The sequence below is a fragment of the Corvus kubaryi genome, unplaced genomic scaffold (assembly GCF_017639235.1).
Source record: "Corvus kubaryi isolate FWS band 111438036 unplaced genomic scaffold, C.kubaryi_AGA036_p1.0 37302, whole genome shotgun sequence".
NCBI classification, from domain to species: Eukaryota; Metazoa; Chordata; class Aves; order Passeriformes; family Corvidae; genus Corvus; species Corvus kubaryi.
Genome location: NW_024581095.1, coordinates 3,611,861 through 3,635,871, shown reverse-complemented (window position 1 = coordinate 3,635,871; position 24,011 = coordinate 3,611,861). Strand labels below are relative to the sequence as shown.

General features: G+C 37.1%; 1 protein-coding gene across 20 annotated transcripts in view; it reads left to right on the top strand.

Annotated features, from left to right (window-relative positions):
* Nucleotides 1–24,011, top strand: part of PAM (peptidylglycine alpha-amidating monooxygenase) — a 132,719-nt gene that overhangs the window by 24,180 nt on the left and 84,528 nt on the right. The window contains exon 1 of one of the 20 annotated variants that reach the window (XM_042028090.1): nt 10,917–11,011. The exons of the other annotated variants lie outside the window; for them this stretch is intronic. The gene's annotated coding sequence lies outside the window, so the exon portion shown is untranslated. Of the gene's footprint in view, nt 1–10,916; nt 11,012–24,011 lie in introns of those variants that run through there. 20 annotated transcript variants of the gene reach the window in all.

The following is a 24,011-nucleotide window of genomic DNA, read 5'->3' as shown; positions in this document are numbered from 1 at the left end:
ACTTTCCCTTAAGTGTCTCAATATAAATAAATTGTAACTAATCTTTGTAACTAATCTTTGGTTATAACCTCATATTTTCAAAGACCGTTTCATTGTACTGCTGTTGATATAGAACTTGTAACACTTCAAGATGAGCCCATGATTGTGCAGTTAGAGTGCACTGTAGTTGGGAGATCTGGTGGCATGTTATGAACAGGTATGTCATCCAGATTGTGTGAACTTTTCTGTAAGTTAACATGGGATTTAAATGAGTATGAGGGCTTTAAATTAAGCATGTCCCTTGAGAACTGTGTCACTCGTTCTCTAAGTTCTGTTTAAAATGTATTTTACTACAGTAGTTAAACCTTCTCAAAGGTTTACTATCCAAAGGTTGTTCTATTCGAAGATTTAAGTTTTTGTTTGCTACTTTTTTTCACATTTCAGAATGGTTGCCTCACTAGCTAGTTTTGCTGTTGGCTTTGTCACGTGTTTTCCTGTCCCACTCACACTTCTTAGTTTGATTTGTTTTTCAAATGGTCTTGCTCTCCATCCAGAACTCTGCCTAGGCAGGAAATGAATCTAACAGGGATGGAATAGTATCTCTCTTCTGTTTGGGGAAGTCAAGTTTCACTGAAGTACTTCCTTTATTGCCATTTCTGATACTTAAATTGCATAAAATGAAACTTGGAAAAAAATACATTACCAGTGTGAGAACAGCAGCACTGGTCTTAGAGCTCTTAGATAAAGTGGAATAAAACCTGAGCGTAATGCAGCAATAGTAACAAAGTGCTCTGGAGCCAATATTGTTGCTTAGATAATTTTGAAAATCTGCACTGCGGCTTTTCCAATTACCATATCACACCCCCAGAGAGAGGAGTGATTGCATGGGGATAATACCTCAATGTGAACTTCCAGTGTTTTGTAGTATCTACTGTTAGAGCCTAACAATGAATTAAGAGCAGCTGACCTTGGCCAAGCATGTTCCCTTGATTTGATTTTTGGAAGACGTAACATCTAGGGCCTTAGCGTGCAAGAAAGGATTGATGATTTAATTAATGTCAAACCTATCTATATTTATTTGTATAAGTGCAGTTTCCTGTCTTCTTCAGGTAATTTGCAGGTTTTGCTGCTACAAATAGTGTTCTCAATACTTAGTTACTCTATTCTCTGTACACTAATCTCTTTTATTGAGAGATCCACTATCCGTTTAGAGGATGTTTGTACACGATACATTTACAAAGTAGACTGTAAATTATAATCTTGTTAGATATAAGTGCTTTTTGAAGAGTTTGTATTCACTGAAATACAATATGAAAGTTTCTTAGGGTTCATGTTTCTTGGTATGTTGGCAGTTTTGAGTAGAAATACCATCTGTAGTTACTACGGTTTGTTGGTAATCTTGACAAACAAATATGTGAGCTAGAAAAAGGGGTAGCTGTGGATTAAAGCCCCATTTGTCACTGTTATTTATTGTCCTTATGGCCCCAGATCCCCATCCTCTGTGTTGGCTCTTACTTAGGCTTTTACTCTATTATTCTTGTTCTGTCTCTCTGTTTAACCACTATCAATTTTTTTATTTCTTAAACCAATTGCCTTTCAATGTAGACTATATTTTTCTCAAAGTTGTTCCCATTAATTTCTCTCTTCCTTACTCTGGTCAGGCAGTCTCCAACTTGAAATTTGTGCATTTCTTCTCTATAATAGCAAAGAAGCTAAGGGAGGAAACTAAAGGAAAGACAACTTCATTGCTTTTATTCCAGATAACTGGCTCTATAACCTGACCTTGTCTAAACCATTTGTCTGTGAGAGGAAGGAGTGTTCTTTTGACAATACTGCCCACAAGTATTAGAATGTTAGTGTTGTTACCTTTGGTGCTTGTAGTCTTCTTGATTCCTTTTATTTTTTCAGTCAGTCACATTATTAATACTTTCTTACTAACAAATAATATTACTGGAGGATAATCTTACGTGTTTCCCATATTTCTGAGAGTGTTTTGGTTTTCCTCCTTTTTTATTTTATTTCTACCTTTCCTTTTTTGGATTTTTAAAAAGGTAACTCTTATCTTCCTTAGTTATGTCTTCAAACCATTAATTCAAAATAGTTGTTTACCTGTTATTGGCTTTTCTGAATTGGTCGAGTTTTCTCTATGTTTTGTATTTCTATTTTTTAATAGTTCATTAGTTTTGTTGCTCCCTTTACATTTTATTTATTTCTGTTGTGTGGTATATTTTTTCTTGAGAAATGAGTTGGGGAAATCAATATGGAGTTATTGTTTCACTGAATTCAGATGGCCGCTGTTGAAAACTGCAACTGAAATTTTGAATTTATGTTACCAGATTTTTTCAGGAACAAATATTTCCAAAGAATGGAATTTATTTTCTAATAGTATGTGATAGTCATTCTGTTGGTCAGTGCTAAGTACCTGTATGTTCACAAGAGGGCTTTGTCTTCTTATAGTTATTGTGGTTATCGTTAAGCACTAAATCTCTTCTTTGGATGATGTTCAAATCATGAAGATCTGCATCTGTGTCTTGTTTTGTCTTTTCATCCCTGTCAAGACAACTTGACCTACATAAAACCCGCAGTAGTTTGCTTGGGAAGAGTTTCTGGGTTATAGTATGTGTGTCTACATTATTTGAATATATAATCTCTTTTCAATTATAATAGTGTATATTCAGTTATTAGTAATGAACTGATACTTAGACCAGATGCCTTTTGAGGTAAGATCTTTGTCAAGCATCGTATCTGGTTATTACTTTTATTTGAAGTTGTGGGTGTTGGGTTTTTTGTGTTTGTTTTTTAATGAATGGGTAGTAGTTGTCAAGGGCAGCAATTATCACTTGCTGACCATGTTCTGCACTGCAAGCTGAAATTTCAGTTGAGGCTAGATTGGCATAGTCATATCTAAAAACGACTTGCCTTGTTTCACAGCTGCATTACTACTTTGGTGAAATCAGAGTCTGAATAGTTGTGTCAATCACTTACTCTAAATATGGCCTGTTTATTTTTAAATCTCTGTGGAATATGGTGTGGGTTGGCCTTGGCTGGCCTTGCCAGATCCCCACTCAGCTGCTCTTTCACTCTGCCTCCTCGATGAGCTTAGAAAGTAGAGATGGAGCAGCTCAGGGTAAGGACTGGGAGATCACTCATCAGTTACCATCATAAGCAAAGAGATCGACTTGAGGAAAATTAATTTGATTTATTGCCAATTGAAAATACAGTAGAATGGGCTCCCAGTGGGCTGCAGCTTCCTTCAGGGCATCTCTAGCTGCTCTGCCATGGGGTCTTTCACGGGTTGCAAGGTTGGTATCTGCTTCAATGTGGGGCTTTTCAGGGGCTGCAGGCCCTGCTGCCTGAAGCACCTCCTCCTCTCTTCACTGTCTCTGGTGTCTGCAGGGTTGTCCCTCGCTTGTGGTTTTCACACTCTGCCCTGCAACATTTTCACTTTTCATAAGTGTACTTCTCCAGGGGTACCACCCTCCTGACTCAGGGGCTCAGTCCCCTGCTCTGGTCATGTGGTACCATGTGTTTTTGGCACATTCTCTTCTCACAGAAGCCACCCTGCAGGCACCTCTCTGCTAGTACTTGGGCATGTAAATGAAATAAAACTATCAATGAAAAATCAAAACATGATGTTTAAGATAATATGAATAATTCTGGGGACGTTTGTTGTGTGTGTATAGTCCTATGGGATGAATGACATAGACCTAGTTAATGTTTTCTCATTGTGTTTGCACATACATCTCTTCCAGTTCAAAATACCTAGTGACAGGTAAAATAACTATTAGTTTTCTTTAGAGAATCACAGAACAGTCAGGGTTGGCAGGGATCTCTGGAGGTCACTGTGTACACCCACCTTGCTCAAGCAGGACCACCTAAAGCAGGTTGCCCAGGACCATGTTCAGATGGATTTCGAAAATCTCTGAAGTTAGACTCTTCACAACCTCACTGGGCTCCTACTCACCCTTCACAGATGATTCCCTCAGTCCTTGAGCACTTCTTGCAGTTGCCATGATTGATGAAAGGTTATGAAGAGTAGCGTTCATGGGTGAATCTCATCAGGACCCATGGACTTAAGTATGTTCAGCTGGCTTAAGTATTCCCTGGCATGATCAAGGGTATGTCTTCCTTGCTCTAGACTTCCCCTGGGATGTGATAGCATCATGACATTGAGTATGACATTTCCTGTAATTTTCTATATATATAGAAATATATACATAGAAATATATATGTTTTCTGTATATATAAGAAGACCAAAAGATCATTTCAAGTAAGGTTCCTTATATGCCTCTACATGATATAAAGTAGTTAATGCAGTAATTCCATGGAGTTTGTTTATTTCAGTGGTGGTCATTGCTGCTATTGACAGTTTCAGGTCCTGCTCTGGGTTAGCTTTTGTCTAGTACGTGAGAGAGAACAGCTGCAGTCAGCTGTCTGCCTTGAAGCACTGTTTTCTGTGTCAGTCTAGTGTTGATATATAAGCAAAGAATATGCTTTTAATGAAATTGTGATATTTCAGCCAAGGATTATAACTGTGTGTAGGTTGTGTTACTGTATTTAAAAAACAGCTAATGCACTAGAGGGATCTTTTAATAGATTTACGTGCAGATAAGCACAAAGGTGATTTGTTTGAAGATCAGTTAAAGTCCTGCTTCTCTTAGCATCTAGCTCTTTCTAATATACTATAAAGAAAATATCTTCTCTGCTTCCATTTACTTTTTGTTTTCTGCAAACTGACAAAGCAAGCTCCATTTAAATAAAAAATCTCCATCAAAAACAATTTTCTATATGTTTTTTACTCTGGCAAGAATTTAGTAATTTCCCTTCTTTATACTTACGTAGGTTTATTAAGCATAGGGCAAAGAAATCAGTAACAAAACTGTGATGCAGTGGCATTGGTTCTGTTTTTTATATCTATGCTTTCTTGTTTATATCTGAAACCTTATTTGAGAATATACTACAGCTTTATGTATTGCTCGTGATTGTTTTGCAGAGATCGTTATAACTTTTAAGGTATAACCATAACTTCCACTTTGCTATCCATGGTACAAGTCCTTTGTTTTAATTGAGTAAACAAGCATGTCTGTTGTCTTGTAATAAATTGGCCCATTTTGAGTCATCTTCAAATAAAAATAAACCTTCCACCATAAACTGTATTTGCTCACCTGTAGGACCAGAATAAAAAAACAACCAGGAGTGTAGGTTGCTCTTTTCTCTGTGAAGTCTGTCTCAGCTGAGCTAAATTAGTAAACGTGTCTTGCCTTGCTCAGCTTTCCTTCCAGTTGTTCTGCAAGGCATTCACTTGTTCTAATTAAATATTAAGGGTTCCTTGATCAAAATTGACCTTTTATATTTCTGTGTAGAGGCTAGAGAGGAGCTGCTGGAAGACATAGAAGTAGCACACTTAATCGGTACAACACCCAGTGTGGAGATGTGCTAGTTGTGAAACTGTAAATCACTTCAGAATGAAAACTAGGTCCAATATTCTAATCCTTTTTACGTGCCCCTCTGTCAGATGTTTTGTGGTTACAGGAGAGAGATAGAAGCCACATGTCAAATTCTCTTGTTTTATTTTTTTCATTTAGGGGTTGCTTGTCTGGAAAGGTAACTCACAAAAGACCACTGTCCCAAACTTCATCTTAACAGTAGTAGAGTTTGAGGCTGGGATCATGAATAGCAAGTAATTTACTGTTGTGCCATAAGCAGGCTGAGGTATTTTCGTAACTCATTTTTCTATAAAAAAAGGCTAGAGGCATCTGAAAAGGAAAGAGGAATCTGGGGTGATTATGAAAAAGCCCTACTTCAGATAAATTTCTGATTGCAGAATTAGTTAGGTATAGACATGTCACTGAGACCTCTCTGAGATTTGAAGGCAATGTAAACTGAGCATGCTCCTTGGAATAAAAGTGTTAAAGTTACTGCAGGACAGTGGAGTGGAATGAGGAGTTTTGAAGTATGGGTATTTGGTTCTCTGAGGCATTTAGCTGACCTTTGGTGCACTTTTAGTCAGCCTTCAAACCAGCAGAGCAGTGAAGAAATGGTGGCAGTTAATGACTGAAGGCCAACCCCATTTTAGGGCAAAGCAGGAAATTTTCCTGTCAGATTTTTATAAAAAGCTCTGTTATCATTCCATTTGCAGAACTACAGAAGGCTTTTGGTCATTGAACATTCATATTGTTAAGGGCGTGGAAGAAGGTTAGTATTTGTTTCCTTTTCAGTGTCTCTGTGAGGAATAGTTGGACAGAGCACGACTAAAACTTTTAGATGATGGAAAGTTGGGATTTTGATATTTTTGCTTGAAATATAGAAATTAAAAATGAAATGAGGTTTCAACAGTAGAGACAGCAGTCTTGGCAAGTACCTCATTTTTTGCTCTCAAATCTCTACTGTTCCACCCCTACAAACATGAGAGGGTATCTCATATTTGCACTTATAAATGCCTTTTGTGTGCACTGAGAGTCCTTTTAAAAAAATGTATCAGAGCTATGAGAAGTCTTGTTTTCTACAAAAAAACCTGCTTGTGTGTTTCAGGGATCCATCATGTTACAAGGATTAATTGCAGGTGGGTATTGGGGTTCAGTCTTATGTGTAGACCTTAATCTCCAGAGTTGTACTTGAACTGTAGAAAATACCTACAGGGAAATTAGATTTTTCCAAATGTGAGCATATCAATATGAGTACCTAGGTGCAATTTGTAAATATATGACACTGTTTCTATTTTAGAAGTAAAGTCCTCTCTCTTTCTGGTGCTCATTTTTGTAGTTTATCCCTCTGTTTTACATGAAGCAAATTTGCCCAGGCAGGAAATGTTCTTTCAAGAAGGCTAATTAAAGGGATGCATAGACTTAGAAAAATAGGATGTATTCCAGGCCTTTAAGGGGAAAAGGTTTGTGTCGCTGAGACAAACAGGGTCTCAGCCTATTGAGAACACAGTTGTGCTGCTGCTTTTGTCCCCATCCCCTGCCTTTCCTTGAAGAGATTGATGATGGTGCTGGTCATTCCAGAAGTTTTTGCACAGTGGTCCTCTCCTCCAGCATTGCAATATCAGAAAACATGTTTATTGTGAAGATATGTGCAGGAATAAACAATGTCTGTAAAAAGGAAGTGTGGTAGCATTCTGCTATTAACACTATTTCTGGGAAGGCCGCCTAGGACTGCCCAGCCCAAATGTTTGAAGTAGAACTGATGCTGAGTAAGAGCCAGATTTGCAGAAATTTGATAGTAGAACCACATGAAGTAATTAAAATACTTTGCTGTATACAGTTTCTGTATATTTGTGTTTATTTATAATACACATCTCTGTGTTATTTATGTGTGTTTTCTCCATGATACGACCAAGTTCAGGATCCAGTGCTACAGAGTAAGGAATTGCTGCTGGAGATTGCCTCCTTTTTGCCACTGATGTTGCTTGTAATAAGAACTGTAGCTCTGTTTTGGCAACATGTCACTGTAAAAAATTAGAGAAATCTCTCTCGTTTAGTTGCAAGTGTATGTGTATGAAATAAAACACAATGAGTCTCCTAATTCAAAATATTTTCTAATTTAACTTGGTATTTGTTATCCCTTACATACTAACAGTATGGGTTTTTATGTGTAATACCAATTTAGTATTTCCTGTTTTGATGAATAATAATCTAATTATTTTATAATTGTTATTTTCAGCCGTATTTTAACCATGAGGTAAATGTTCATTGCTGTGTAAGCTGGTACCTCTTACAGCTTGTCCTACACCTACCTGTTTAGCAGGTAGACAGTTATTGACTTAAAGGGCATATGCACAGATTTCAATATAGAGGGGAGATTTTATAGAAACTTATAGGATTGTTTAATGGTTTTGTTTGGAAGGACCTTAAGGATCGTCTTGTTAGAACTCCTGCGCAATGGGCAGGGACACATGCTACTGGGCCAAGTTGCTCAGAGCCTCATCCAACTTGGCCTGGAACACTTCCAGGGACTAGGCGTCCACATGTTCTCTGGACAACCTGTGCCAGTGCCTTACCACTCTCATATCTTATCTAAACATTCTTCTTCATATCTCATCTAAACATACTCTGTTTCAATTCAAAGCCATTTCCCTTGTACTAACAGTACATGTCCTTCTAAAAAATCCCTTTCCTAGATTTTTTGTAAACCCCTGTTAGGTACAGGAAGATGCTGTAAGGTCTCCCTGTAGCCTTTCCTGCTCCAGACTGAACAGCTCAGACTGAACTTCCTCAGCCTGGCCTCAGAGGAGAGATGTTCCAGCCCTCAGATTACTTTCTTGGGTAGAGGAAGAAATTTGTGGAAGAGTGCCAGGAAATAGATTAAAATCTCTCTTAGTAAAAGCAGGACTTCAGAATATGCTGTTGTGATTGCTTGAGCTACTCTTTGATTCTTTCTATTGCTGTAGAAATGAGAATCTTGAATGATTGTGAAGTGTTAGTGTAATAGTTGTAGGAGTTTAGGCATAAGAGGAAACCATTACATGTGGCCTCAAAAATGATGTCAAGATGGTTCTTCTACATACCATTGCATCATTATTTGCAGTCCTATTCCATGCTGACATCCTAAGCTTGTGCCTGTTTATAGACATTCAAAAATATTGTGACTGCTTATTGTGGTTTCCTTTTTTTTTTTGCCCTCTTGAAACCAAACTTTATTCAGCTCAAAGAAATACTAAGAAGGATGAAAAAGTGCCATTTGGTATTTTTAATCCGCCTCTGATACCCGTCTCCCTACTTTATATCTAGCCTAAATCGGTTGTTTTTCTGTAGCAATTGCAAGAGGGATGTTTTATATACAAACCCTGAGAGTACTAGCATTCCATACTAAATTAAGTTACTGTTCAAGGACTGGACGATGTAGCCTTTTATTTAGTTTTTAACGCAGTCAAGTGAGTTAACTATAGGTGAAGAGGAAGTTGTGGAATTGACCCAGAGAAACACTTTTACATGAGATTCTAGTTGGAAAAACCTGAGACATTTAGCTGCTAAATCAAGACAACTGAGGGATTTATTTGATTTATTATTACATCCTCTGAGAGGATGGATGTAATTTAGTAGATCTGCAGGTACTGTCTGATCTTCCCTTTCCCAAAACAGGAAGGAGATTGTGGGAAAGATATTTTGCATAAGTGTCATTTTAAAAGCTCAATGTGTCATCTAGCAATTTAAAATTGTGTTTTCATTTTCATCCTTTGTAACTGTATTTTCAACTCAATAGTCAGAAGTTTAGTGCTTTAATTTTAGAACAAGCTTTTCTATTTGGCTTCAGGCTAATGTGGTTTTTTTCTTCTTTTTCCTTTTTTAAGCTATTAACTTGGAAATTAATTTGAGATGGTAAGCACCTTTACCTCTCTCATACCTTGGATTTAGAAGAAGTTTCACTGTTCATACTGCTGTGGCTCTTTTGACTTTTGGGCTTCCTAAAAGGAGCTGCCATGCTTGTAACATCAGTCTCTGAAGATGGAGTTGGAGGGAACAGAGAGGGTACAGTCTTCTGGTTTTGTTGAGCTACTGTGTTCAGCTGCTGTTTTTCTCTGTATTTATGCATGGGTGAGTGTTGTTAGTGTCCGCTGGAGACATAATACTGGTCTCAACAGAGGATCAACATAAGAAGCTTCTTGTTACGGCTTTCTGCATTGCTGCAGTTAGTGGGAGCTTAACTGAGTTGTAACTTGTGATAAAGGCAACTCTCTAGCTGTTTTTTACTTCTATTCTCTCTCTACCTTTTCCCCTAAAGTGTGCATAGCATTATATACATAAAAATACTGGGGTGGAGGACAATACCCTTGGTTCCTTAGATCAAATGGTTTTGAAACCGTGTGTGTGCAGAAAATTTCCAATGAAAAGCAGCATGTGTGTGAAGCATCTGAGGGAATTTGCCCTTATGTTTGAAAAGGGGGCCATGAAATGTGCTTTTTTAAAATAGGAGTGCAAAATTTGATCTGTAAGACCAGATGACATCTAGCTGTGAAAGTGGTTGGCCCAGTAACGTTCTTAACCCATGCATTTCATGATGAGGACTTCCAACCTAACTGTGAAAAGCATAACTTCTTCACAGGAGTTTGATTGACATTAAAATTGAAACAGTGGCATTGATTAAGCAACCTGTTTATGGTGGCCCTTCTAGATACTCTAAACTGGGAGAATCCCAACTAACTGTGTAATTCTGATTGGATTGTTAGTCATGTGGTTATTCTTCAGTTTTGAGAAAACAAGTAAATATCTGCTGAACTATTTGTATGTAAAATGGAGAGATAGTAGTCCAGTTTTCTGGAAAACAGCCAAAATCATCTTATTCAGCTATCTTTGGGCCATATCATGTCACTGCTGGTAATATTTCCCAGAGTCTTGTCCTTGGTAAGTGGTCTACTGGCTAATAGTCATTGAAGTTGAAAGAGACAGGATACCAGGATAAATACCTTGTTTCGCAGCATGTCAGTTTATATTATACCTGAGCTTTAGTATTAGCTGGACTTCAGGTTTTGTTGTGAACACTGTTTTACCCTCTGGTGCAGAAGAACGCTCTACACTTAAAACTGTGCTGTGACTTGAAGAAGGTAATATCCCAATGTGATGGTATCAATGCGTAGAGAAAACAGAAATGCTTATAAAATTGCTACCTGACAGTATTGTTTCTTGACCTGTGACTCCTGACAAATCTTGTAGATGTCAGAAGATTTCAGTAACAGATTCAAGCTATGACACTTGTCATTTAAAAAGTCACATCACAATTAACAGAATCAGGATTCAGTGGAGGGTTTTCTTCTGCGCAGTATCACACTGCCTCTGTGACAGCCTTCATTTCTTTCTGAGCAAATGGAAACCTAGTAGCACGAGCCGCAGGAAGTTGTTGAAGCAATTAAAGGCTTCTCTCTCAGCACATTGCATGGTTACCATAGTATCCTTTGCCTCCACGTCTTTACTGATGATGTCAGTATGCATACAGGGGCTGTTCAGAGCGTCTGCATGAAGATGATTCAGCCCTCACTAAAGATCTCTCCATACATTCTGTTATCCAGTGTTATTTTAGTAATTCATGAGACTGGAAGGTAAGTGACTTTTGCTTCGTATTGAGTAATTTTTATGTATCCTCACACTGAAGTTTCAGTGTTGGTTTGTTCTTATTCCCTGTTGTTCACTAAATGCATAAAGTATGTTTTAGATGAACCACTTGTGCATAGCTTGGTGTAATTTAAATGTAATGACAAACTCTAGGTAATTTTCATAAATATAAAAAACAAAAATATAAAAACCAAAAATCCCTGAAGTAAAAAACCTGACTTATTCAATAGTTAGAAGGTTTTTACCAATTTAAATTTGCAGAGCTTTATTTTTAATCATAAGAAGATCATCCAAATAATGTAATGGGAGTACTACTGAAGAGAAAAATGTTCACTTTAAAAAAAAATTATTATTAAAACAAAACCCCCCCATCCCCCACATTAAAAAAGGGCTTTGGTGTTGCAGGAAATTCTACATTAAGGTGGTATGTATTGTACAAGTCCACCAGTGTACCTCTATTTCTTCCCCCTCTCATGCATATCCAGTATGCAAATAACTTTTCTTAACCTCTGCCTGTTTTCTGCTTTTTGACCATAACATCTCTTGGCTTATTTACACACTTAAGTCTGCTTTGGGAAAAGGGGTCCTCTCTTGGCATTTCTTAAGCAAAATGCTTATTATGCACTGACTGATGAGACACTTAGTTTTTAGTGCTATTAATTGCAATAGATGTGGTGCATTAGAAGAATAGGAAAGATAGTCTAGTGACAATACTGTGCCTTTTGAGTATCTTTAATTCCTTGTGGACTGAGGATTTTTTGCTTTCTAGTATAAAGATGTACGTGCTCTTTTTTTCTCTCTCTTGACTGCCTAGCTATTAGTTTGGACATTAATATGGAAAAGAATAGTATTTTAGATAAACTGAAGAAACCAACACCCCTTCCGATTCTGATACCTATTAACTTTGATATTTGACACTTAAAAAAATAAAGTCTGTTTATGTATTTAATGCAAGTTTGAATTGGTCACGGTGTCCTCCTTTATGGCTCTAGGAATGGTGCATCTTTTCTGTTTTAGCACAGGAGGTTAGACTAGGGGTTTTTTGTACATTCTTTTTTGTTTGGTTTGTTTTTCATTCAATGTTTTTTGTTTGGTTGGTTTTCAGTTTGGCATGTTAGACATAACCAGCCAGTATGTAATATGTGTGTTTCTTTAGTGAATGTGTGTCTAATGATGTAGTAGTAGTTTGTAGATGGGAGCTTCTTTTTCATGTTTATTAATGGATTTGATTTGTTTTTCCTCCCACCAGGTCTTCTGACTCTATGCTCAGATTTCACATTCAAACAGTTCATTACAGAAACAGGGTTTCTGTTTGTTTTTCCACTATAATCCTGTTAGGTCATTTATAAGGATGCATGTTTGGGTGCACTCTTGAGATCTTCCATTGCAGTGGTGTCATTAATCATTGCTGTGTTTTCTCCATTCTGAGCAGAAAACAAGCAGGATTACAGGAGAACTGAGGGGAAAGGATGAAGACTACTTTAAAGAAAGAAACATGCTTTTTTCAAATAGTACTGTAATAGTGACCTACAGAAGGACATCACAGAGTGAGTTTCAAAAAGATGAAGATGAAGAGAGAGATAATTACCTTAAATATGGGCTGAAGGAGAAGTTCTTGAAGGAAAAAAAAAGACTTGAACAGGGTAAATTGGGATTTCTTTCAGTTTATATTATCTAACGAGAACAGATTAGAACATTATCTAAGGTAAAGCTAAGAATTTTTGAGGATGTTAAGTCAATTCAATGCTGAAAAGAGTAGTCTTTCTCTAATTAATTAATTAATCTAATTAATTGCCCTGCAGAGCATTAGCTCTGAGCATATTCTGCTGTATCAACTTAGCCATTAGTACAACTGTACCCTAAAATCGTGGTGGGTTTTTTCTGGAATTTAAAATCTCTCTGTTCAGATACAACTGTGAGAAAAAATAGCTGGTTGGCACATGAGAATCTGTGGACAGTTTCTGAATATATTCCCTGATATTTGGGGAAGTTACTATTCAGATAGAAATTCTGGATACATTTTTGACCTTGTTTGAACAAGGAAATTGAGTTCAAGACCTGACACTAGGAATGTGCTGGCTTTAAATTATTATGCCCTCCTCCTCTACCTTCCTCCTTGCCCCATGGCTGGTCATGTGTACAGTTTTGTACATAATATGTATGTAAAACATATGTTTTTTATGCATGGTGGGGATATATGCTTAACCTCTCCATGGTTGGATGTGGGGACCTGGAACTGAGACCACCTTGCCTTTCTCAGTCTGGATGATATGGCCAGATTTTCTTCCAACACAAAGCTTTAAGCAATTTTACATAGTTATATCTTTAAAGCATGGAGCTTGTCTTTGTTTGCACAGAAGTTAATTGTAATGTCTTTCAGAATCAGTAAAGTTTACTCAATTGTGTCCTATCTCTTCTGACATTATTTGTACGCATGCATGTGGAATGGGGGATGAAGGCTCTGTGGTTTGCTTGGTATTTCAGTTAATAGGAGAAAAGATGTACCCTAATCTTGCTAGGATTTGCTTACAGAAAAGTACCTAATAATTTTGTTCTGTCAAAATGTAATTAATTACCTGTAGATAAGCATTCATATATTTCTGTAAGATTGGATAATTTAATCAGGACTATTAAAAATGTAGAAAAATCCATAAGCAACTATGCAACAGCTGTGTCTTTTTTGTCTTTTCTTTCCCCCTGCATTATTCCAAAAATCATGCTTCAGCTGTGCACTAGAGAGAGTTTCCCCTCTGTGGCTGTATGAAAATGAAGAACAATCTGCATAATTTTTTTGTAACTGTTTTTTTTTTTCCTAAATGCTTTTCTTTTGTCTGGAACCATGTGCACATGTTTGTCTAAATCTGTGTAATAATGATAATTAAAACAGGCAGAACGGGTAGTTAGAAAGAACTGACATTCTCCTGAATGGATTTTTAAAGTTCAAGGCTTTTATAAATATTTCCATTCTGTATTGACTGGTAACTAGCGTATTGATTTCCAAAATTATATTCTCCTGTTCTAAAATTATTGTCTTCAGGTGTTGGGAATATTGTCATATACTGTGAATATGATCATTTTGTAGTGATGGGTGGCTTAGATATTCTTCAAGGGGAAAAAAACTATAAAGGTAAATATACAACAAAAATAATGGTGTGCTAAGAAAAACATTTTACCATTCTCTAGAGCTTGTGTTATTCTGAATTTGCTGGTTTGTCTCTGCCATATTTATGTACAACACCTAATTCTGGAGAATTTTTTAAAAAGCAAGAGAATATCTTGACAGTATTCAGTGTCAGGAATGTCAAGTGGGGGAAATAGGACTTCGGTGATATTTTTTTCCTTAGAATTTCATTTTGAGCTTCTTCATTTGTACATGCAAACATGTATAGGTTCTGTTCTGTTTTTCAGTCATCCTATTCCATATCCTCCAAGTCGTTGTATTGTTATGTGGGGTTTTTTTCCCTGAATATAGGTCAAAATTTTGAAACCACATGATTGTTTTGCCTTCTTGTTTTCAATCTTTTTAACCTAAGAATAGAAGCAATGTTGTGCATCTAGAAGAGGCATTAATTTATGGTTCAGTGGTGTTGTTCCTAAGTTATGTCATGTGTTACCTCAGAGAGGTTGTAGGTAGGGGTTTGTCTTGTTGGTTTGGGTTTTTTTTTAACAGAGCTATTTTTATATTATTTTACATGCAATAGAATGAGTATAAAAGTAAATTATTTCAGTTGGAGGTGCTGCTGAAATCTTGGCTGAAAAAAAATTATATTTACTTCAGTGAAAGCTGAACATTATAATTGGTGTGAGTCTTATTTTCACTTTTCTGGATGTAGATCTGTAAGCTCTTTATGGTGGGAAAGGGTGGGAGTCAAAAGGGAACTTTCAAATCTTAGAACTAAGCCAGTCTATCTGGATTTCTACAGAAATTAAAGTCTTGGATCTTTCTGGAAGGTTTCCGTGTATGACTTCCACTACTTGCTGAGACAGTCTAGTAGTGTTTGTCTTGTTTTAGAGTTGAGTGGTAGAGCTAGGCTGGTGAATCTTGTTACTAGATGATATGTAAGGAGTGTCTTATGAACTTGTGAAGAGGGGTCAGAGTGCTACAAGAAAGCAGAACTTTACAACCGCTGTGCTACTTCTAGGGTGGGGTTTTTTTGTTTGTTTGTTTGCTTGTTTCTTCTTTAACTAAAAAATTAACATAATTTGAAGGTAGTAGTTGATTCCATACTGCTTTTTTAGAGAAATGCCTTTAGAGAAGTGGTATGTGTATTTAAAGGTAAGAAAGGAGCAAGTTCTTCAGAAAAGCACTGTAGAACTGCAGTGTTGCCACATTCTGGTGTTTAAAGGAGTCTATGTAGTCCATTAGAAGGAATGTCACAGTACAAATTTCCTTGAGGTATTCCTAGAAAAGCTAGATTAAATCTGAACCACTTCGAAGTACTCCACTTAGTATGCCATCCCTCCCTTTCTTTCTTGAAGAAACCAACCTGGAAACGGGAATGCCTCAGGGAATCCCCCTGGCTGACCGCTCTTGAGTTTAGCCTCACTGCCAGCTCACGTAATCACTGCTATAGACTTTCTGGATGTGGTAACTGTTTAGTGAATGACCAGACTAGTGTGGAGTGCTTTTGCTTAGCCTTTTCGCCCATCCTGTGCCATGCAGCTGAATTCACAAAATAATCCTGGAACAATTAATCAGTTTGTCTGAGTATGAGTCAGTGCAGATTTGCAAAACTGCTAAAAATAGTAGCTGTTTCCTCTTCTAAATTGACTGGATTCTTAAGGAACAATGGCTTTACAAGGGAGATAGAAGGCTGATGCAGTTCCTTTTTTTGTGTGAAAGTCATCTGCCATCCTCAAAGGAAAACAGAGGAACCCAAACATACATGGAACCAAGCATGCCATCAATTCTACTAAAGACAAAAGGGAGAAAGACACTTGGTCCCTAACTTGTGATTTCAGGAAATCTTGGAAAGAGGACTGTCTGTTTTCATATGTTTGTCTCAAATAGCAAATTAGGCACATCCTGGGACATGAAAGAGGTAAGGCCATCATGTTTGGGGCAGTAAAAGAATTGGATCCTGTTTCTTTCATCCTAACAAGGTGATACTTGGCAATTTCTTTCATTTAGGAAAGACCTGAGCTTGTTTTAATGCAATTTTTTTTTTCAGTTCAGGCTTGAAAAAGAAAAACCATAAAGCAATTAGGTTCTTGAGAGATAATGAGGCTTTATAAATATATTCTCCTTTAATTAGAGTAAGTATGAAAGTGTATGTTGTATCTTACTTGTTGGTTACAGAATCTCACCCATTAATAGAGGTTACCTTGTAAGAACTACAAGTGGTAAGTATTGTATTTCTGTTTGTCTGTAACTAAAATGAGATACTGTAATAGGGAGATGTTCCACCTGACAGTCAACTCCAGGGTAAGATTTTTGAATTGTCCTATTTAATTGTGGTGTGTACTTTCTCTGGTGAGCTTTACTGAAGGCAGCAAGGGGACTTTGCAAGAACTGGTATGATGATTTGTTGCAAGCAGTGCTCTGGTATGAGTGAGCAGGATTTTAGCTCTTGGCTTGGTTACATGAGGCCTTGCATGAACTTGTGCTTTGGTTCCCAATCTGTAGTTAATCAGCTACTGCCTTGTATCATGGAAGCTCTAGGAATAGAATTCCATGGAAGCACTTGTGAATTAGTCTCTTATTATATATTTAAATTATATACAGGATACACATGATACCCACATTCATAGAGAAGTACATAAAGAGTTAGTTTTTGTATGTGTTTCATACTCTTCATCCTTGGTGTTCTTTAGGAATGATTTTCTAGTATCAGTTTTTTCTTAGTTTTATTTATGTGTCAGAGCTCTGTAATATGTGTGCTTTACTCTTCAGGTGGGATTGAATGTCGTGCAGGTCTTTGTTATGTTTAACAGATGTAGGTTACATCTTTTATCTTTCACTGTTTCATGAAGTTTTTGTGGGACAAGAGAGTATGAGATTCTTCACTGTTAACATAGCCTTAAAAGCTTTATTGGTGAATTTTGGAGAAGAATGCTTTAAAAAGGTAGATAAATACCCAACTATAATAGTATTTTTTGTACTGGAGTGTAAACTCTAGGCTTGTATTTTTATTTTATGAGTGAATGAGAGTTCATTTAAGAAGACATTTTCAACATCCACTTCTACAGAAAACTATTTTTTTCAGGAAGCTGTTAAGCTTTATCAATATTTCAGTATTTTAACCATTTCCTCTGCAAGCAGTGCACTATGACTACCATGGGTAACCTCCTTTAGTTAAAAGAGTTTTTATCTTTTAATGTTACATAATTGTGGAGCCTTTGGAGGTATAGTGGATGGTTTTGCTGTAGTAATTAAAACACAGGTGAAGCTTGTAGGTGAAGCATATCTGAGTGGCAGTCAGTATTACTTGGTGCTGAGCGTGAGCTAATTATAACCAACCAACCAACAAAAAAACCTCTTCAGTGAATTCAGCTAGGTGCTAGAAGGATGAAGATATGTCTGTTGTCTTGGGGGTACCGTACACAGCCAAGCATTTCATTGTTGTAGGGGATGTTCAACAGGGGATAGGAAAAAAGTATATGATCTCTCCCTTTTAATACGAATAGTTATAGCTATCAGTGAAATGCATTTTTGAGAATGTTCTAGTGAGATTGTTTTGAACAAGAAAACAAATTGACCTTTTCTGATTACATTTTAAAAGTCATTTCTGCATCTCGTGTATAAATAGACAAACTTTTGTGTTTAGCTGGCAGATTTGCATTATAAACCTACTTTTTTTCAAAAGCAAGTTGTCAGATTTTAATTTGTTGATTTCTTTTATGGCCACTATTATTTATATTCCGATTCTTAGTTTGTGCAACATTATGACTGACAAAACTGGAGATAGGGCTGCCACTGAATACCTGGTTTCCCACGATATTTGGTAATGGATCTTTAGGATTACTTTGTTGTTTAAAACCAATCAGTGCTTAGCAGGAAAGCAAGCTTCAGATATATGCTCCATCTATTCCAAGCAGCATCTTGGAAGGGCAGTTGTAATTGATGTCTTTTTGCTTAACTGTCTTAAACTGGATGGTAGGAGAGCACATGGTGGCAGAGAGTACAAATAGGCTTCAGTGTCAATCTGTTTTCTGCAGTGCATCAACAGTAGCTGCTGAAGCCCCCTGGAAACCGGTCAGGCATTCTGTTTGGTACTGTCAATGTCATAATGAAGGAGAGCAGTACTGGCTTCTGTTCATGTAGTGCTAAATATAGCTCGTTTTAACACAGCTCTATTTTTTGGTGGTGTTCATCATTTTTTTGTCCTTCTCCAAAGGCAGCGCAATGATGATTAAATTCAGTCAGCCCTCTCTGATTTCTAAATAACTTAAAGAGAGTGAAAATGTTTATCTTTGCAGTTTAATGCCAAATCAGACTTAATTCTCTTTAGCCAAAGTACAGTGCCAAGACTGCTAAATGATAGCGCTGTTTTGTCATCTGATACAAAACACCCATGAAAGTACAGGATAAGTAATGAGAGGTTATATAGAATTGCCTGTTTTGAGAAATGGATGAATAGGAAAATTTGAACATATGAGGAAAGCAAGAAACTGTGTTAGAATAAATTCTACCTGTTTTTACTAAAAAATGCTCTGTTCCTGTCTTCCCTTTAAAAACCTTAATGGTAATTTCATATAAAGTATTAAAATCTGTTAAAACTATTTGACAACAAATTTGAGATGTCTAGTCATGAGGTTTTGGGAAAAGTTCTCATGTAGTGAGCATGTGACAAGGAAATGAAGATCACCTTCCATCTATCAGTTATGTTAACACATGAAGAGTTCATGCATCTAAACAGCATTAGGGTTTTTTTCTGTACCACTTTTATGTGTCCTCCATGCTCTTCCTCTGCACAGTCATTCTCCTTCATTTCTGTAAAGTTAACCTGTGTGTGGAGCTGTCTCTTTATTTGAGTGCCTTTAAAAGGATCATGGAGCCAGAGTGAGGAATAAAGGAGTCTGTGGCATCTCTGAGCCATCTGGTAATAGTGACACTGGTGCCCACTGCTTCAAAATTGCTTCTTTCTACTTGCTCCAGATAGTTTGCTATCCTTCAATCAGGTTGCCTGTAGGAAACAAAAGCTATGTGGACACATCATGAGATTTTGTTATGTATTTTGTACAGTTACACTGCTTATAAATAAAGCCCTTATCTATGATTGAAATCCCATGCAACTGTATTGCAACTGCGCAGCTCAGGTTCCTGGTAGCTTGACACAGCTGGTCTTGTGCTTGGGGAATTTGTGTGCTTGCTGCTGTGAAGTTAAAAAGCTTCTACTTCTGTTGCTTCAGGTTGCTTATGTAGAGAAGGCAAGCAGTGCATACAGCCCTAAGCTGGGAGTTAAACTTCTAGGTGTGCTATGATGGCTCTCTGTGACTACTTGAAAGCAGGTTATAGTCAGGTGCGTGTCAGGCTTTTCTCCCAAGTAACAAATGATGGGACAAGAGGAAATGATCTAATGAAGTGTGTGGTTAATTTCTATACGTGGGATCTTTACCCATGATACACCACACCATTTCTTCCTGAAGGCTTTAGCTAGAAATGGCATTTATTCACTATATTCCTGCTCTTTGTTTTCCTCACAAACATTGTGACTTAAAGTAAATCATTACATAGCCATACAAAGGTGATTGCAAAAATGTGTTATCAAAGGACCCTTGAAGTGCTTACTAGGCTGCCATGAGTAGCTGTTAGGAAAGCTGTTTCCTCAGCTTTGAGGAAAGAAAATTGACATTGAGTTTTCAAGCCTTATTTTCAGAAGAACTCATATATCTTAAAATCAAAACTCTTACTTTTAGAGTATTTTTGCAAACTGTTGGCTGACAGTTTGCAGTGTCCTAATCACTGGATTCAAAGTGCAGTTTAGACTATGGAGCTTCAGTGGTGAAGTTTCCCCCCCACCATATCCCAGTTTCCAACCTCACCTCTAGTAACTTCCCCTCTGGTATCTCTGGCACGTATTTGTATTTCATCATCACAGAGCAATTCCCGCTTTCTTTTTCTTACCTTAAAACATCCAAAATTTAAGTTTGCTGTGGCATTAGTGAGTCCTTTATTCAGAAGACAAGAATGCTGACCCTCTGTCCTCACATTGCTGTGCCTGCCACCCTCTTCAGCAGGCGTGTTGCCAGCAAGCGTTGGCACTTCTATGGATTGCCATACCGGATTGTGTCTTGATACAAAGACAGATGTTGCTACAAAAAATTTTGCTGAGCAGATAATTTGAAAGGCAGTCTGAAAGCCAGGTTTGTCATCTGGTTTTTTTTGTGACAGTAAGTTTTTATGGGTTTTGCTTAAAAACTAGAAGGAATAATTCTGCTTATGATGCAATTTATAAAATATAACATGTTTACAGAGGCTACTCAAACCCCACCAAAAGTGTGCTGAGTAACAGTCGTATTGATATTATCCCTTCTTGCTGCTAAAGTCTGATTCAAAAGTTAGAAGTCTACTTCTAGAGGATAAAGGAAGACAGAAATCCCAATATTTGAGTCACTGAGGCTGTCACCTTTGATAAGAGCAAACAGCCATGTTTGGAAAAGAGCTGTACTTCACCAGGCCTACAGCCCTATCTTGTAAAAGAGTTTGAAGATACCCCTTGAATAAAAAAAGGGAAGCATAGGATGTGATTTGAACCTGAGAAGAAGACAAATTTCTTCTTGCTGGTTTGGAGGTTCTCCTATGTAAGTTGTACCCTTGTTTCTAACACTTAAAATGTCTTGATTGCAGCTGAAAAATGCCATGCCAATTACACTGTTTAATACAGAATTACTGTACTTTGGTCACCTGGCTTCTGTCTTTGACTTTAGCCTTGATCTTTGCCTCACTATGCCATGTCCTTGTACGTTGATTTCAAGCCTGAATTGCTGGAAGGCAGTTAAGGTGAAAATGATGGAATTATGGTGTGTTTGTGGAACTTACACGCTTAATCTGAAAGTGTTAGGGGAGGTAAGCACTGTGCTCCAAGGTGAGTTTGGAGTATGTATTATGTTTCTTGCCAAGGGATCACACCCTAATGCTTCCATACACACCTAAGAGTATCAGAAATGGAAGTAATGTGTAATACTAAACTCTTTCTCCCCTTTCCATCATGGTTGGATTTTTTAGAACTGCTTTGTTGTAGTACTGCCTTATTTTTATTTTACGTTGATTTGTACTGTTAACTAGTGAAATAACTTGTCTCATACTAAACTGTCAGTGTAATCCATTGGAAAAACAAGTGTTTCCCCATTTGAGATAGTAATAGCGTTAAAAATATGTAACTGTTCTCAACAACTGAAGTAGGTACTGACTTTCTGACGGTGTGTTTAGTCTGCTGATAGCTGACCTGCTTCTTTATTATCATAAACTGGGCAAATTTTGTTGTACAAAATTTGTCATATTTTACACCAAAATGCATTTAAAAGTGCTTTCTTTCTGTATTTTATCAATGGCTAAGGAGGACTTATAATGTGACAATGAAACATTTATGTGAATGAAAAAATACTTATCTTTGGATTTTTTTTTTTGCTTTAGTCTCAGATGTCTTCCTGATTGCTTTCAACTACTGCATTTCTGGAATCGTTTGGGATTCAGTGTTTGGGACTCAGCTTGAATAATTTATTATGTCTTGCTGCAGACACATTTTTACTTATAACTTAAGCTAAGTCTGTGTAATGTTTTGCGTAGCATTTCAAACTGAGCATTTTTGGAAAATTCTCTACTGATCTTTTTTCTTTTCCTGCAAAAATGCATGTTCTTGACCCAGAAAGAAGAAAATTCAGGAAAAGGTATTTATAGAATAAAAAAAAAAATTTACAGAGTAGTAGACTCCATCCAAAAGTCCTATTCAGAATATTGTTTACTATTTCTATATAGCATGTGAATGACTTCTGTATTTTCTCTCCTCAGCCCACACCCCTCACTTCTTGGTAGCTTTCACCTTATGTCAGAAAAATCAGGTTTTTTGAGTGGGGAACTGGGAATGGGAGATTTGGGACTTCTTGCTAAAAAACAGATGATGTCATCTAGGAGGAGCTAAAATGCTACTTTGACAAGTTATTGCATGACTGTAGGTGAGTGGGTGTTGCATTTGGAAAAACTTCTAATAAGCACTGTAATACATAAGAAATCTTTTAATCAACTGTTCTTACATTATCAAAAAAAGTCACTGGTGTACCCTTAATAAGCATTAGTGTGTTAATTAAAAAAATGTTTCCTTTTACTAGTCTAAAACTTCACTTTTACAGGTTTATAAAGTTCAATAATGTGAAAGTTTTGTAGTTGAACTAGACAAAATATGAACATGTAAAATGAGTTTCTTCACAAATCTGATTCTGGACGGACAGTCTCTTATCTCTAGTTTGTAGATGTTTCATGCTACTGCATTAAGGAGAAACATTAAAATGTATTCTTAATTAAGAATTACAATTTTGTACAAATTTTTGATAGCAAAGTAGTTTTCTTAGCTTGTAATTGAACTAGTGTCAAAATAGTTTATGGGAACTTGATTGTTAAAATAAAAACAAGCAAAAGAGTGTATGTTATACTAAAAATAAAAGTCATTGCCACATTTTCTTGCAAACACACCTGTGTGCTTTAGAGTTGGTGATTAGGTAGTTTGGCTCATAACCAGGTTTCCAATTCATATGCTCATGGGTGAGTCTTTTCATGAATGTTGCAACTGAGTTAATGAGATTAGACTTGCACTCATGTGAACAAATATCTCTGCTGATAGGCTGTATTTTTAAGAGTATTCATTATTCAGTATGATGATTGCCTTGGAGAATCTGGCATAAAAGAATTGTGACCTTTTCTGAAACTTGGCTTGCTGGTATTTTGCAATCAGCTTGGATTTGCTTCTGCATGCTATTTAGTTTGAATAGCTGGCTGTTGGTTTTCCGTACTTCCTTACTCAGATAAATGAAAATCTTGCTCCAAAACTTTATCTTATCTATGAATAAGAAGAATTTGTGTCAAGCATCGTTTTTTTTTTTGTATGTCAAATGTATGAGCCCATGGGCTTGCAGTAACTATGATATCCTTTCATAGATTGTGATAATGACTTTATTTTTATTTTTTTAAAAGGCACCCCATTGCCCTTAATCTTGATAAGATTTGCTCCTGTCCTCTTTTGACATGCTCAGAAACATGGTGGATCTTACTGCTTCTTCTGTAGAAGAAGTGCTTGATTTGTTCCCTATACTCTATTTTGGCTAGGAATTCATGTACTGGTCGAGTACTAAAGCTTTTTATTACTACGTACAGCATTTGTTGGAGTAGCAAAATAATGTGTCACTGGGTACAATAAACAGTTTTTAAAATCCGGGACTCAAGGTGGGTATTTTGGTTGGTTTTTTTTCTTTAATCATTGCTGTTATTGCAAGAATCACAGAATATTAGGTTGGAACCTTAAGGATTATCTGATCCAGCTTTCCTGGCAAAAGCATGGTCCAGTCAAGATCACCAGCACCTTCTCTGGATGGATCTTAAACAAGCCCAGCATTGGGAAATCCACCACATTCCAGGGGTGATTATTTCAAGAGCTGATTGTTCTCATTATGAAAAATGTTCCTTTGCTGTCCAACAGAATCTTCCCAGGAGTAATTTATACCCATTACCCCTTGTCTTTTCCTTGTGATTCCTTGTGAAAGGTAGTCTCTTTCTTTGTAGTCCCCAATGATACTCCTACAAACATTCTTCTTTCAAGGCTGAACAAGCCTGGTCCCTGTTTGCCAACCCTGGTCCCTGCAGTTGCTTCCCGGGGCTGTTTCAATCCCCTGCAGATGCTCCTGCATTTCCCCTGGCCCCCTGCATGCCCCACTCTGCTGGGTGAGCACTGTGCCAGGAATTGTGAGGGTTTCCCTTTGCCTCCTGTTCCAGCAAAGGCCAATCTTTGAAAAAACACCTCATTCTCTTTCTCTGTTGGATGTCAGTTTGTGGTTTAT